Raw genomic sequence first — 12,941 nt, 5'->3', positions numbered from 1 at the left:
GCTCAAACAAAATGTGGGAGAAATTTTAAGCGCTGATGAGCTAGTGGGTAAGTGCTGGAGGACTTTAGTGACGTGGGTCAGTGTGATTAGATCTGCTGTGTTTGCTCATTGGCTTTGATCTTAGTGAAGTTAGACTCTTACCTTCTCAGAGACAGTGGGGGAGAAAGGCACTGTCTTTCTTGGTGATTACATTTGAAAGGAATGACTCCTAAGTCCTTGAGGAAAACAACTGTGGGTTGCAAAACTGGCAAGAAGCTGGGGAAGAATTTATATCTCCAAGGGGCAGAGAAAAAATTAAGGACTGCAAGTTTTCTAGAGTAAGTACTCTAAGAAAAGGGAGGTGCTGGGTCTGTCTTTCATAAGAAAACTGTCTAAAGCTTAGTCAGGCTGAGGGTAATATTAAGGTCATCTTGGTCAGGAATCACATGGAAATATGTTGGAAGCAGAACTAGAAGATTATATTCAGCCATATTCTTCTTTAATTTGGGTTTATTTTCTCTCTGTTCCTTCTTCCCTCCTCAAATGAACTGTACATTACTTTGCATACAACTTATGTACATTCAACACTTCTAGAACATACAGCAACATCAGCGATCGTATGACTTTTTAAAATCTTTATCATTGAGAGTATTACAGATGTCCCCTCTTTGCCCCCCATTGCCTTCCTCCACCCAGATCCTGTCCCGCCCCAGGCCTTCACCACCCTATTATCAGTGTCCATAGGTAATGCATATATGCATATAAGTACTTTGGTTAATCTCTTCCCACCCCTCCCCTCCCCCTCCTTCCCTCTGAGATTCATGCCTCTGGTTCTATTTTGTTTACCACTTTCTTTTGTTCATTAGATTCCTTGATCATTTATTTTTAATTTTGTTTTTAATGATTTCTGAGAGGAAAGTAGAAGGAGAAAGAGATAGAAATATCAATGATAAGAGAGAATCATTGAGGGGCTATCTCCTGCACACCCTACTGGGGATCGAGTCTCAAACACTAGGCATGTGTAGTAGGTGTCCTGTAGGGCCCAGTGGTTCAGCCCCTCCACCCCCAGTCACCTAAGCTGGCCATTCTAGGAGCACCCTTGCATGGGCTGTGTGCACTGTTGTGTTGACTGGGAATCAAACCATGACTTCCTGGTTCATAGATCAATGCTCAAACACTGAGGTACACAGGTAGGACTCTTTTGATTTTTAGATTCAATTAGATATATATGTATTTATTATCATTTTATTGTTCATTATTTTTTCTTTTTTTTCTTTTTATCCTTCTACTTCTCCTTATCCTTCTCCTTCTCCTTCTCCTTCTCCTTCTCCTTCTCCTTCTCCTTCTCCTTCTCCTTCTCCTTCTCCTTCTCCTTCTTCTTCTTTCCCCTTCTTCTTCTTAAAGAAGACCCTTTGATATTTCATGTAATACTGGTTGGTGTTGATGAGTTCCTTTAGCTTTTTCTTGTCTGTGAAGCACTTTACATGACCTCCAATTCTAAATGACAGCTTTGCTGAGTAGAGTAATCTTGGTTGTAGGTCCTTGCTATTCATCATTTTGAATATTTCTTGCCACTCCTGGACTGTGAAGTTTCTGTTGAGAAATCAGCTGGTAGTCTTATGGGTGCTCCCTTGTAGGTTACTAACTGCTTTTTTCTTGCTGCTTTTGAGATTCTTTTTTTGCCTTTAACTTTTGGCATTTTAATTATGATGTGTAATTAAGATATGTGTGGGCCTCTTTGAGTTACTCTTGTTTGGGACTCTCTATGCTTCCTGAACTTGTAAATCTCTTTCTTTTACCAGATAGGGGAAGTTTTCTGTCATTATTTCTTCAATAAGTTTTCAATTTCTTGATCCCTCTCCTCTGCTTCTGACATATTCATGGTGAATGTTGATACACTTGAAGTTGTCTCAGAGGCTCCTTACATTAACTCCATAGATTTAAATTCTTTTTTTCTTTTTGCTCTTCTGATTGAGTGTTTTTTACTTCCTTATATTCCAAATTGCAGATTTGATTCTTGGCATCTTCTACTCTCCTGTTGATTCCCTGTAAATTATTCTTCATTTCAGTTAGTGAACCCTTCATTTCTGACTGGTCCTTTTTCATGTCTTTGATGTTCTCACAAAGTTCCTTGAAATTTTCACTAAATTCCTTGACATTCTCATTAACTTGCTTGAGCATCATTATAACCATTGTTTTGAACTTTGTCTCCAGTAGTTTGCTTGCTTCCATTTCTTTTGTTTGTGACATGTTTCTTTGTCTCTGCAATTTGGCTGCTTTCCTGTTTGGTTTGGTTTTGTTTTGTGTGTGTTTTTGTTCGTTTGTTTGTTTGTTTTGTTTTTTCCCCCTATGTATTATGTAGTGCTGCTCTGTCTCCTAGAATTGGTAGTGTGTCCTTGTGTAGTAGGTGTCCTGTAGGGCCCAGTGGTTCAGCCCCTCCACCCCCAGTCACCTAAGCTGGCCATTCTAGGAGCACCCTTGCATGGGCTGTGTGCACTGTCGTGTTGTAGTTGAGTCTTGATTGTTGTTGGCATCACCAGGAGGGATTGAACCCCAGGCCAACTGGCTGTGAGGACCACCTACAACTACAGAGAAAGAGCTGCTATTCAGGAGACACCCCTATGGATCAGGACTTGTTTCAGTGGGGTGTTGGTGTTCCCTGAGTCTTCCCCTTTAGTATGTTGCTTGTGGATATGATAGAGTTGTAATCTGGTATGGTCTGAAGCTTTCCACCAGGTACAATGGATCTGGGGCCTCCAAGGAGGTACAAAGTCAGCCACTACCTGTGCCCTGCCTGGGGCCACCAGGCCCAAGTTACAGAGCAATCTGCAGATGGCTGCTACTTGTGTTGGGCTTAAATGTACCCCAGAGAGGTCATGCTGAACCTTGGCAAGCTGCTAGTAGTGCAAGTCTTGGGGGCACTTATTGAGAGGGATGAGGAACATTGAGTCCAGCTGCTGCATGTTTAAGAGACTTTAAGAAAGCATGAAGCCTAAGCCAGAACATGCCATTCATATGGAAAAGCCACTGCAAACAGCTTGGGTGTGGCTGCAAATTGAATGGGGCAGAATCTCAGGTAATCTCAAGGATGGCGCAAACATTGTGGGCCAGGTTGATGGAGATTCAGATATGGCTCCTGCCAGTGGGCTCTGTGAGGAGGAAGTCTTAGCATAGGAACATTGACCTCTGCCAGCGCTTTTGTCTGGGAGAAAGTTGCCTCCAGTTCTTGCCCTGATGCCAGACAATTTAGTCCTTCTCTATATGTCTGTGGATCCTTTCAAGCTGCTGCCTCAGTGCTGAAGATCAGAGAGAGTTAGTCTGAGTAAGTCTATGCACAGGGCCTTTAAGAGGAACTGCCTGGATCTCCAGCAGCCTTCATGTCACTCAGCCACAATAGCATTGATTTTTATAGCCCAAAGTTACTGGGACTTCTCTTCGCAGCACCAGAACACTGGGTGATGGTTCTGGTGTGAGGCTGGGAACTCTTGCTCCTCATGGGAGGCCTCCAGAGCCAAGATATACCTCCCAAGTAAGAAAACGTGACATGTGGGTGTCAGAACAGACCATTCTGCAACTCTGCCCCTCCTACAAATCTCTATGTGCTTTATTCTTTATTTCCCTAATTGTAGACTTCCATTCAGCCAGATTTCAGGTGGTTCTGAAAGATAGTTGTTCTATATTTTAGTTGTAAGTTTGATGTGGTTGTGGGAGCATGCAAGTACCATGTTTACCTAGGCCACCATCTTGGTTTCTTATCAAGCACATGACTTTTATATGAAGGTATTAACTCTGGCCTTGACTCTACATGTGGATTCTTGTTGTGTATGGAGTCATGTTCTGTGAACTCACTACAAAAATTAAGTTTGTGAACACAGAAGTGTTGCTCCTGGAAAAATACAGGGCAAGATTCCTGCAGGCCCCTGTTCACATTTCTGCCAATTAGTCAATGCATTTCTTCTTGCACTGAATTCATGGCCAACAGCACTTTTTACACTATTTATAGTGAAGAAATAATGAGAATCTCATGAAACAAAGAAAATAGAGTTTTGGTGTAATCTGAATTAAAACAAGCTAATAGTAGGGATACTGCTGAACAATCTAGAAACATAGGTAAAAGAATTTACTTCAGATTGATCTGTATAATAAAACAAATACTTAACTTTTTCTATGGTGAATCTGTCATATTCTTCTCAGAATGGAAATACCACCTCTTGTGAAATTCAATTAAAAGTTAGTTTACTATATGTCTGGAAAGAGGTACCAATATAGCAGGTGCCTGAGGCTAACTCTGTGTTAAGCACAAAAAGTGTATTTATTGCAAGTGGTTATAAATCAGTCCTGTTCTGGCTTGAAATTATAATCAAACTGACCTATAAGAAAACTGGATTCATCAGTCTGGGAGAAACTTTATTTCTCATTGTTTGATTATATTTAGCTACTCTTCTAAGTTTAGTCACAGATGTTTGCCCTTATCAAAACTATTACTGACCTAAAATATGTAGAAATCAGGGCACACATGAAATGAAGCATATTGACTATGTTTTAAAATATAAGGGTCACACGACTAGCTGAAACTGTTTCTCTATCCCCATAAAGATTGCCTTCAGCAATATTTTCATATGTCATGTTTTCTGCGAGAGGGCACAAAACTACTATAACTCACATAGCAATTTTGAAAATAAGATTATGTTTTGAAAACAGAACTTTAAAGGTTTCTGCTTTGAGAGTTAATACATATATTTTTTGGAATACATACCTTTTTAACAAATCTACCCTAATAAAAGACAAAGATGCTAATTGACTGTACCTATGCTAAGTCCTAAGCCACACCCACCAGCCAATCAGAGCAACTATATGCAAATTAACCCAATCAAGATGGCGACTGACAGCCAGGAAGCTGGAGCAAGCAGGAGGCTTGGTTGCCCAGGTGATGGAGGATGCCAAGCTTTCCGCCTGCCCTGAGCTGGCTGTGGCCTCCGCTCATGGCAACAAAGTTTCAATTATAGAAGATAAATAAATCCCAGATACCTGCTTCCAGCCAGCCTCCACTGGGAGCTTGGGTGGCTAGAGGCTATGGCCAGCCTGCAAACAGCCATTAGCCCCTCACCCAGGATGGCTACACCCTCAGGAGGTTAGGATCCCCACTGGGGGGCTTAGCCAGCCTGAAAACAGCCCTCAGCCCCTCACCCAGACTGGCCAGGCACCCAGCTGGACCCCCCACCCTGAAGGGGCTGTGGTCAGCCTGCAAACAGCCATCAGCCCCTCACCCAGGCTGGCCAGGCACCCAAGGGGGGACCCCCACCCTGAAGGGGCTGTGGCCAGCCTGCAAATAGCCATCAGCCCCTCACGCAAGCTGTTCAGGCACTCCTATATAATAAAAGGGTAATATGCAAATTGACCCTAACAGCAGAACCACTGGGAATGACTGGTCACTATGACAGACACTGACCACCAGGGGGCAGATGCTCAATGCAGGAGCTTCCCCCTGGTGGTCAGTTCGCTCCAACAGGGGGAGCTCTGCTCAGCCACAAGCCGGGCTGATGGCTACCAGTACAGCAGTGGTGGTGGGAGCTTCTCCCGCCTCCTCAGCAGTGCTAAGGATGTTCATCTGCAGCTTAGGCCTTCTTTCCGCTGGCCAGTGGACATCCCCCGAGGGCTCCCGGGATGCCAGAGGTATGTATCACTGCCAGCTTAGGCCCAATCTCCTGGGGAGCTGGCCTAAGCCAGGAGGTGGTCATCCCTCGAGGGGTCCCAGACTGCGAGAGGGCACAGGCCGGTCTGAGGGACTCCCCCCCCCACCGTGTGCACAAGTTTTTGTGCACCGGGCCTCTAGTAAATAAATAAAAGTCAAAATATTTTGAAATGTGAAAATCATGTAAAATTTGAATGCAGTGCCCATTAGTAAAGTTTTATTGGACTATGTCCACATTCATCGATCTGCATACAGGGTAAGAGTGCTTTCGTGCTAAAATGCCAGGAATGTCTGGGTCAAATCTTGTATAGCTCTCAAAGTGGAAAATGCTTACTAGCTGGCTTTTTATGGAAAAGTGTGTTGACTCCTGTTACACATTACAATGTATGCAAATAATATAACAAAACCAGGATTTTATTTTACCACATGAGCTCCCCCCCGCCCCCCTTGATCCTCTGAGAAATGCAAAATCAGTGGGGGGGGGGGGGCGGGCAGCAAGCAGGTGGGTGGAAAGTGGGAAGAAGTCAGTACTGATTCAAACCTTCTTTAAAAAGCATGGTCAGTTTACAGAATAGAAATTTGTGTAAAAGAAAGGAGGAAATGAGAGGGAGGGAGGCCGAGAGGAATGAAGGGAAATGTCACATGAGAATAGAATATTTGACTATTACCATCTTCACGTAATACAGGTTCAGCTCCCTGTGATTACATCACTTGATAGAAGAAAATTTCAGTGAATGAGTTCTGAGCATAATCAGTGCCAGACTACTAAACTGTAGTTCACATAAGGGATGATTTGTTAATTAACTCAGTGAAGATGAAATTCATAAATGCAGCCTTAAAAATGTCATGTGTAGCTATTAGTTATTTCAAAGATAGTTTTCTTCTGTAAAGTTCTAGTGGCGACATACTTATTTAGTAAGGACAAACTACTAAGTCTGGAAAAGGAAAATAAGGTGAATCATCAATTTGTCAGGAACAGATAAATAAAAGTATTGCTTTACTTACCTCCAAGACATAGAGCTTCCTTATCAATAATTTCTCTGAGCTAAAAAAATAAAAAAAAAGGGTGTTTCACAGGAGCTGTAGGTTTTCCTGCCTTCAGTGTAAACTCAGCTTTCACAGGTGATAATGAAGGAGGTGGAGGTGTGTGGAGGAGAGTAGGGCCTGAATTATTCATAAAGGTTAACTGGAAGGGACTCGGTGCCTTGGAAGACGTTGATGAAATATGGATAATTTTCTTTATGACTTCTGATCAGCGCTTTGATGAATGGGTTCCGCAATCATCAGATTAAACCCGTTTCTTACCAGAATGAGTACCTACATTTGTCACCAGAATGACTCATTCGTCTTACTCCCTATGAATAGCTTTGGCTACATTAGACTTGAAGTTTACTTTGGGATAAGTATACCTGGAAAACAGATAGAGAGTGGGTATCATAAGGCAAGAAGAAAAGGATACGCTGTGGAAATTGTCAGCCTTTATATTAGGAATCATTTTAGGAATATAAACAAACACTCCGCTCATTCTTATTTGACAAGGTAAAGTGACAGAGAAAGAAGGCACAGGGGAGGGCTCCCTGGCACTTGCAGGTCAGGGCATCTGGCAGATGATGAGCAAGCTGATTTTCATAGGGTTGTAGAAATTCAAGTTTCACACCACAGTCGGTGCCCATATGTGTTTCACTGTTATTGCCTCCCCTTTGCCAAATAATAATACTTGATGATATTAGTGAATTTTCTGATTTCCAGATAATGTCTATATTTAACTTTGACTTCTATTTTGCCTCAGCTTCATTTATTCTGAAGTCTAATCAGCCTGTGTAATTACTAAACATTTAAATTGAATACTTCCTGATTTGTTCTTAAAATCATCTTAATGTTTTATTAATTTAGTCTCAGGTGGGACTGACCAACCATATGATGTATGGCTCTTCCATGTATCTAGCTATATTATGAATATTCTGAAATCTGATTACAATCTTTGTTGCAGAATTTGTTAGCACAATATAAAATAATTTAAGGAATAAAAATATGAAAGCAAAAATGTTGATGTCCAAGTCTTCCAATTTGTGTAAATTATAATAATTTTACCTTTTTTGAACTCTCATGAGGTATACTTTCAGTATCATTATTTAAGGCAAAGTTAGGTACTATTGTAAATGTTTCTGAACTACTTATGTGTATGCCCATGATGCTTCCATAGTAATAGGCATCATCTTAAGGACCGGGAGTACATATCATAGGACTTTGTGTTTAAGTCACGCTTACTTTATTCAATGATGCCATATCCGCATAGCTTTTATTACAATAAGTTATTATAGCTGCTCTATTTTATTGTTATCATTGTTAATCTCTTCCTTTGCCTAATTTATAAATTAAACTTTATCATAGGCATGTCTGTATAAGAAATAACATTATACATATGGGTTTCAGTTTTATCTGCATTTTTAGGCATCCACTGGGGTATGGAATGTACTCCCCATGGATAAGGGGAACTGGTTTATTCATTTAAAAATTAAACTATATTTTACTTATAAATTCATTTATATGATTTTTAAATTCACTTTTCATGTTATCTGCTTATTTCCCCAGATCTGTATTTTCCCCTCACCTTTTCTTTCTTTTTCTTTTTAAATTTTATTCCTTATTTTACATGATGCGTTTCCTACTAGCACTTTTTAAAGAGGGTAAAATGTTTCTTACCATTTGAAAACATGTAAAATACTGTAGTTATCACAGGACGATGACCTGCAGTTTCTAGGCAGAGATGTATTGAGAATGCGAGGTTCGCAGAGTTCATGGCAATAACACAGCACTAGGGTGTGGGACTTAACATGATTGCTCACCAGTTCCTGGTGCAAAGTAGTTAGAGCTCCAGTCTCACTGAAGTAAGAGGGGGTGTTTCCTTCTGGCTGAGCCTCAGCACTTGCACATACATGTGCAAGAGGAGAACACAAGAAGTGGGTTGGGTAAAACTAATGAATAAAATGATGCCATGCATGGCTGGACAGAGGAAGCAAATACAGTTTATGAGGACAGCATACCAAAAGCTACAGCAATGCGATTCTTACATACTTATGTGTCAATGTGAGAAATAATTTTAAGTATTAAAAGATGGAATAATTCAGCAGGTTAATGTTACAAACCATACATTTTTGTATTTGCATCCAGCCCTCCTTATCCTCCAAGGATAGGTTCCAAGACCCCCAGTGGATGCCTGACACTGGATAGTACCGACCCTATATATAGTGTTTTTTTTCACATATGTGCATACCTATCATACATTTGATTTATAGTTAGTCACAGTAAGAGATCATATACTGTAATAGAATTTATGTGAATGAGCGTAAGTAAAGTCAGTGTGACTTGAACACATGCACTGTGGTACCACAACAGTCAGTAGATCACTGAGATCAAGACCAAGTGGCTAATGGGTGGGTAGTGGATACAGTATGGAGATCAGGACAAAGAGATGATTCATGTCTATTGAGAAAAGGCAAAATGGTCAGTATTAAGCTGGATCATTGGTTTTGTCTGCAGTCTCTAAAATGATGTGTAATTATAATATTTTACAGTTTTGAACTTACAATTTGTGAGCAGTGCAGACCTACTTGAGCTGCAGTCAGAATCCAGGATGGAGTGGATTACTGGGCAGCATTAACCCTCTGTTCTCTAGATTCACACCTGCCCATTTCTATGCTGACCTGTGTCCTGGGTGCTCACCTCCTTGGACAGGGATGTCTGATTATCTTCCTCACTGGCTCCAGGTAACAGGAGGCAGAGGCAGGAGCCTGTGGGATGGAAGGGAAAGGGGGGTGAGGGGTTCTTCTTCACCCGCTTTCTGCAGGCTCTGAGATGGTTGAACTCTGTGGCCTGAGGACAGCTCCAGCTGGAAGCCACACCTACTTGATCTTAATGACCCCAGGGTCCTGAGGACATTTCCTCCTCTTACTCCTGCAGGCCAAGGAGGTGAGATTTCACTACGCAGTGGATTAGTAATCTGGAGCCAGCACGCTTGTTGAGTCCTGTCACTTTGCTTTTCTCTCTAGTCACTTTGGAATTCCATTACAATGTCCTTCTGTTTTCCTGTGGAGCTCTGATATGGGTGAGGACTCAGTGATAGAAATGAACTGAGTGAGAAAAAAAGTCATGAAATATTACAGCGCTAACATCACTGACAAAGGCCTTATGACTCACATGGGGTCACACCTCTATTTTTAAGGGTTCTATCTAAGATAGGAAATTGGTTTAGAAGAAATCAACTTTTAAATAACAAAACAAAAGGGGAAACAAAAGAACAGGAGGAAAAAAAGAAAGAAAACTAGAAAAACTAGAACAGCCAAAACAATTTCAAAAGTTGCTATAAAGCTCTAGTAATAAAGATTGTGTGGTATTGGTGGAAGAATTGACACATTGGTCCGTGAAACCAAAAGAGAATCTGGAAATAGACCCATATATATGTGATCAATTGTTTTTCCACAAACTCTAAAGGCAATTCTATGAAGAAAGGGTTGTGTTCTAACAAATCATGTTGGACTAAGGAGACATCTTTATGTAAAACTAGAGCCCTGGTGCATGAAATTCGTGCATGGAGTGGGGTTACCTCAGCCCAGCCTGCATCCACTACAATCAGGGACCCCTTAGGGGATGTCCAACCACTGGTTTAGGGATTGGGCCTAAACTGGTGGTCAGACACTCCTCTTACAATCTGGAATCGCTGGCTCCTAACCACTCACCTGTCTGCCTACCCGATTGCCCCTAACCTCTCTGCCTGCCTGCATGATCGCCCCTAACTGCCTCTACCTGCCTGCCTGACCACCCCTAAGCAGCCATTGGATCCTTACATTCACCCAGATTTGGTTCTGATTGGTCAATTTCTATGCCAGTCAGCGTCTCTGGGCCTATCAACAGGGCCTGATCAGAAAGGTGGGCTGATCAGCAGCCCTGGTGGAGGCCTGGAGATAAATGGAGGCAATGCTGTTGGCCAGGCCAGGAGTGAAAGAGAGGCAAGTTCTGATCAACAGCTGCCACAGAGGCTACAGATCAGACCCTGCCTCTCTCTCTCTACAGGCCTCTCTCCGAGCCTGATCAGCAGCCCCCTAGGCCAGGGGTGGGCAACCTCTGGCATGTGTGCCAAACATGGCATGCCAATAACTTTTGCTGGCACGCAAAACCCTCTCTTATAATCTTCCATTTACAATTTTTTTCTTAATATTGACTTTTTTATTTTTCAGATAAATTCAGTGTAGGTGCATCTTAGATAAATAAATAATTTTACATAACAAGTTATCTTAAAGACCATAGACATGGATTGACTAGAGAGGGGAAGAGCAATTTCTGTGCCTCTGCCTTACCTCTCCCTGCCTTCCTAGATCCGACCAGTGTTTTGGTTTCATCCACATACTCTTGTGAATCTTTGTTCTCAGTGATGAATTTTGTTAAGTCTCATAATAGGAGTAGCCTGATGGATGAAAGTAGTAGCTCGTGCATATCTCTGAAGGTCACGAAATATAAACCTGATGTAAAATCTCTGTCATCAGTGATGCAGCAGCAAAAGTCCCACTGATAATATCAAATGGAGACATAAAGTTTTCTGTCGGACTATCAGTGTACATGTATACATTAAAAAATAAATGTATTTTTCATCATAATATACTGTGTTTTTGTTGAATGAATTTTATTATTTCTTCAAGGTTGTTCACATACGTACATCTTAAGAGATATCAAGTAGGCGTAACATGTTCTCAAAAAATTAGGGTTGTTATGCAGAAGAATTTTGAGGCAGAGATTTTGCTGGTTTTGGCACGCACTCACAAAAAGGTTGCCCACCCTTGCCCTAGGCAGTCAGTACTGGGTCAGGGGCCCACAGTGGTCCAGTCAGTGCTGGGTTGCCGTGGAAACCCAGCACTGACTTCCAGTCTGGTCCAGCCTTCAGTCCTTTGGACCCTGGCTCTTTATTATATAGATAATAAACCTCAGTCTATATCTTATATCATAGAAAATAATTAACAAAAATTCTAAAACTACAAAGTTTCTTTAAAAAATTTCATTCTTGGATTAAGGAAAGATTACTTAGCTACAGTATCAAAATCAAATTTATTTTAAAATGTGGGAAAAGTGGACTTCATAAAAATTAATATTTGTGCTAAAAAGACTCTGTTAAGAAAATGAAAAGATGAAGACATCAGACTGGGAGAGATATTTGTAAGACCTTATTCTCATTCTACCCATGGTTTAAAGATTGCTTTTGGTAGTTGCTTTGTTGGAACCAAGACCCAAAGTCCACACATTTCATTTTTTTATGTTCATTTTACACAGTATTTCACTGCTGACCCTTTGTTACTAGTGCCCAGTGAGTGTTGGGAGAAGTCAACTGACTTAGACTGTAGCATAGTCTCCATGCTGGATTTGATTGGTGGTTTTTTGTAATATCACTTTACTAGATCATTTATCACAGCTGGTGGATCCAAAAAAACAGAGTGAGACCAGAGGCCTAATAGACTCAGGTTGGTTTCTTAGATTTGCTCTCTGTAGATTTTTAGATTTAAGCCAATCTCCTGCCAGGGTTGGTAGGTGCCATCGCCCCCTGCACAGTGCAGGTGAGGTGATCTATAGGGTGACCTTACTCCTGCTGTCCCTGCAGAGTTATCCCTGTCTCTGGAGCTCTGCGGCCACCTGTGTCTAGCCTGTTAGAAGTTCTGCAGATACACTTATCTTCTGCTTTTTTATCTTGCTGGCTTTAGACACTGTGATTGTTTGTTTGTTTTGTTTTGTTAAATTAGTCCCCACTTATTTTTCTTTCTTCAGATTCTAAACTTTTGTTCTATCATCTCTTTACTGACATATCTGACCTGATGCGTTTGTGTCATCAAAAAATGCCTTCAAGACTGTGCTTTGAGTTCCATCCATGCTGTTGCAAATGGTAAGAGTTACTTCTTTTTTACTGCAGCATAGTATTCCATCGTGTAGATGTACCACAGTTTTCTAATCCATTCATCTACAGATGGGCATATAGGCTGTTTCCAGATCTTAGCTATGGTGAATTGTGCTGCTATGAACATAGGGGTGCATATATCCTTTCTGATTGGTGTTTCTGGTTTCTTGGGATGGAACTGGAGAGCATTATGCTAAGTGAAATAAGCCAGTCAATGTAGGAAAAATACCACATGATCTCACTCATTCATGGATAATAGAGACCATTATAAACTTTTAAACAATAACAGATACAGAGGCAGAGCTGCCACGAACAGACTGTCAAACTACAGCAGGA

Source organism: Myotis myotis, unplaced genomic scaffold, assembly GCF_014108235.1.
Source record: "Myotis myotis isolate mMyoMyo1 unplaced genomic scaffold, mMyoMyo1.p scaffold_m19_p_16, whole genome shotgun sequence".
In the NCBI taxonomy this organism is placed as follows: Eukaryota; Metazoa; Chordata; class Mammalia; order Chiroptera; family Vespertilionidae; genus Myotis; species Myotis myotis.
Note: the sequence above shows the minus strand (reverse complement) of the source record.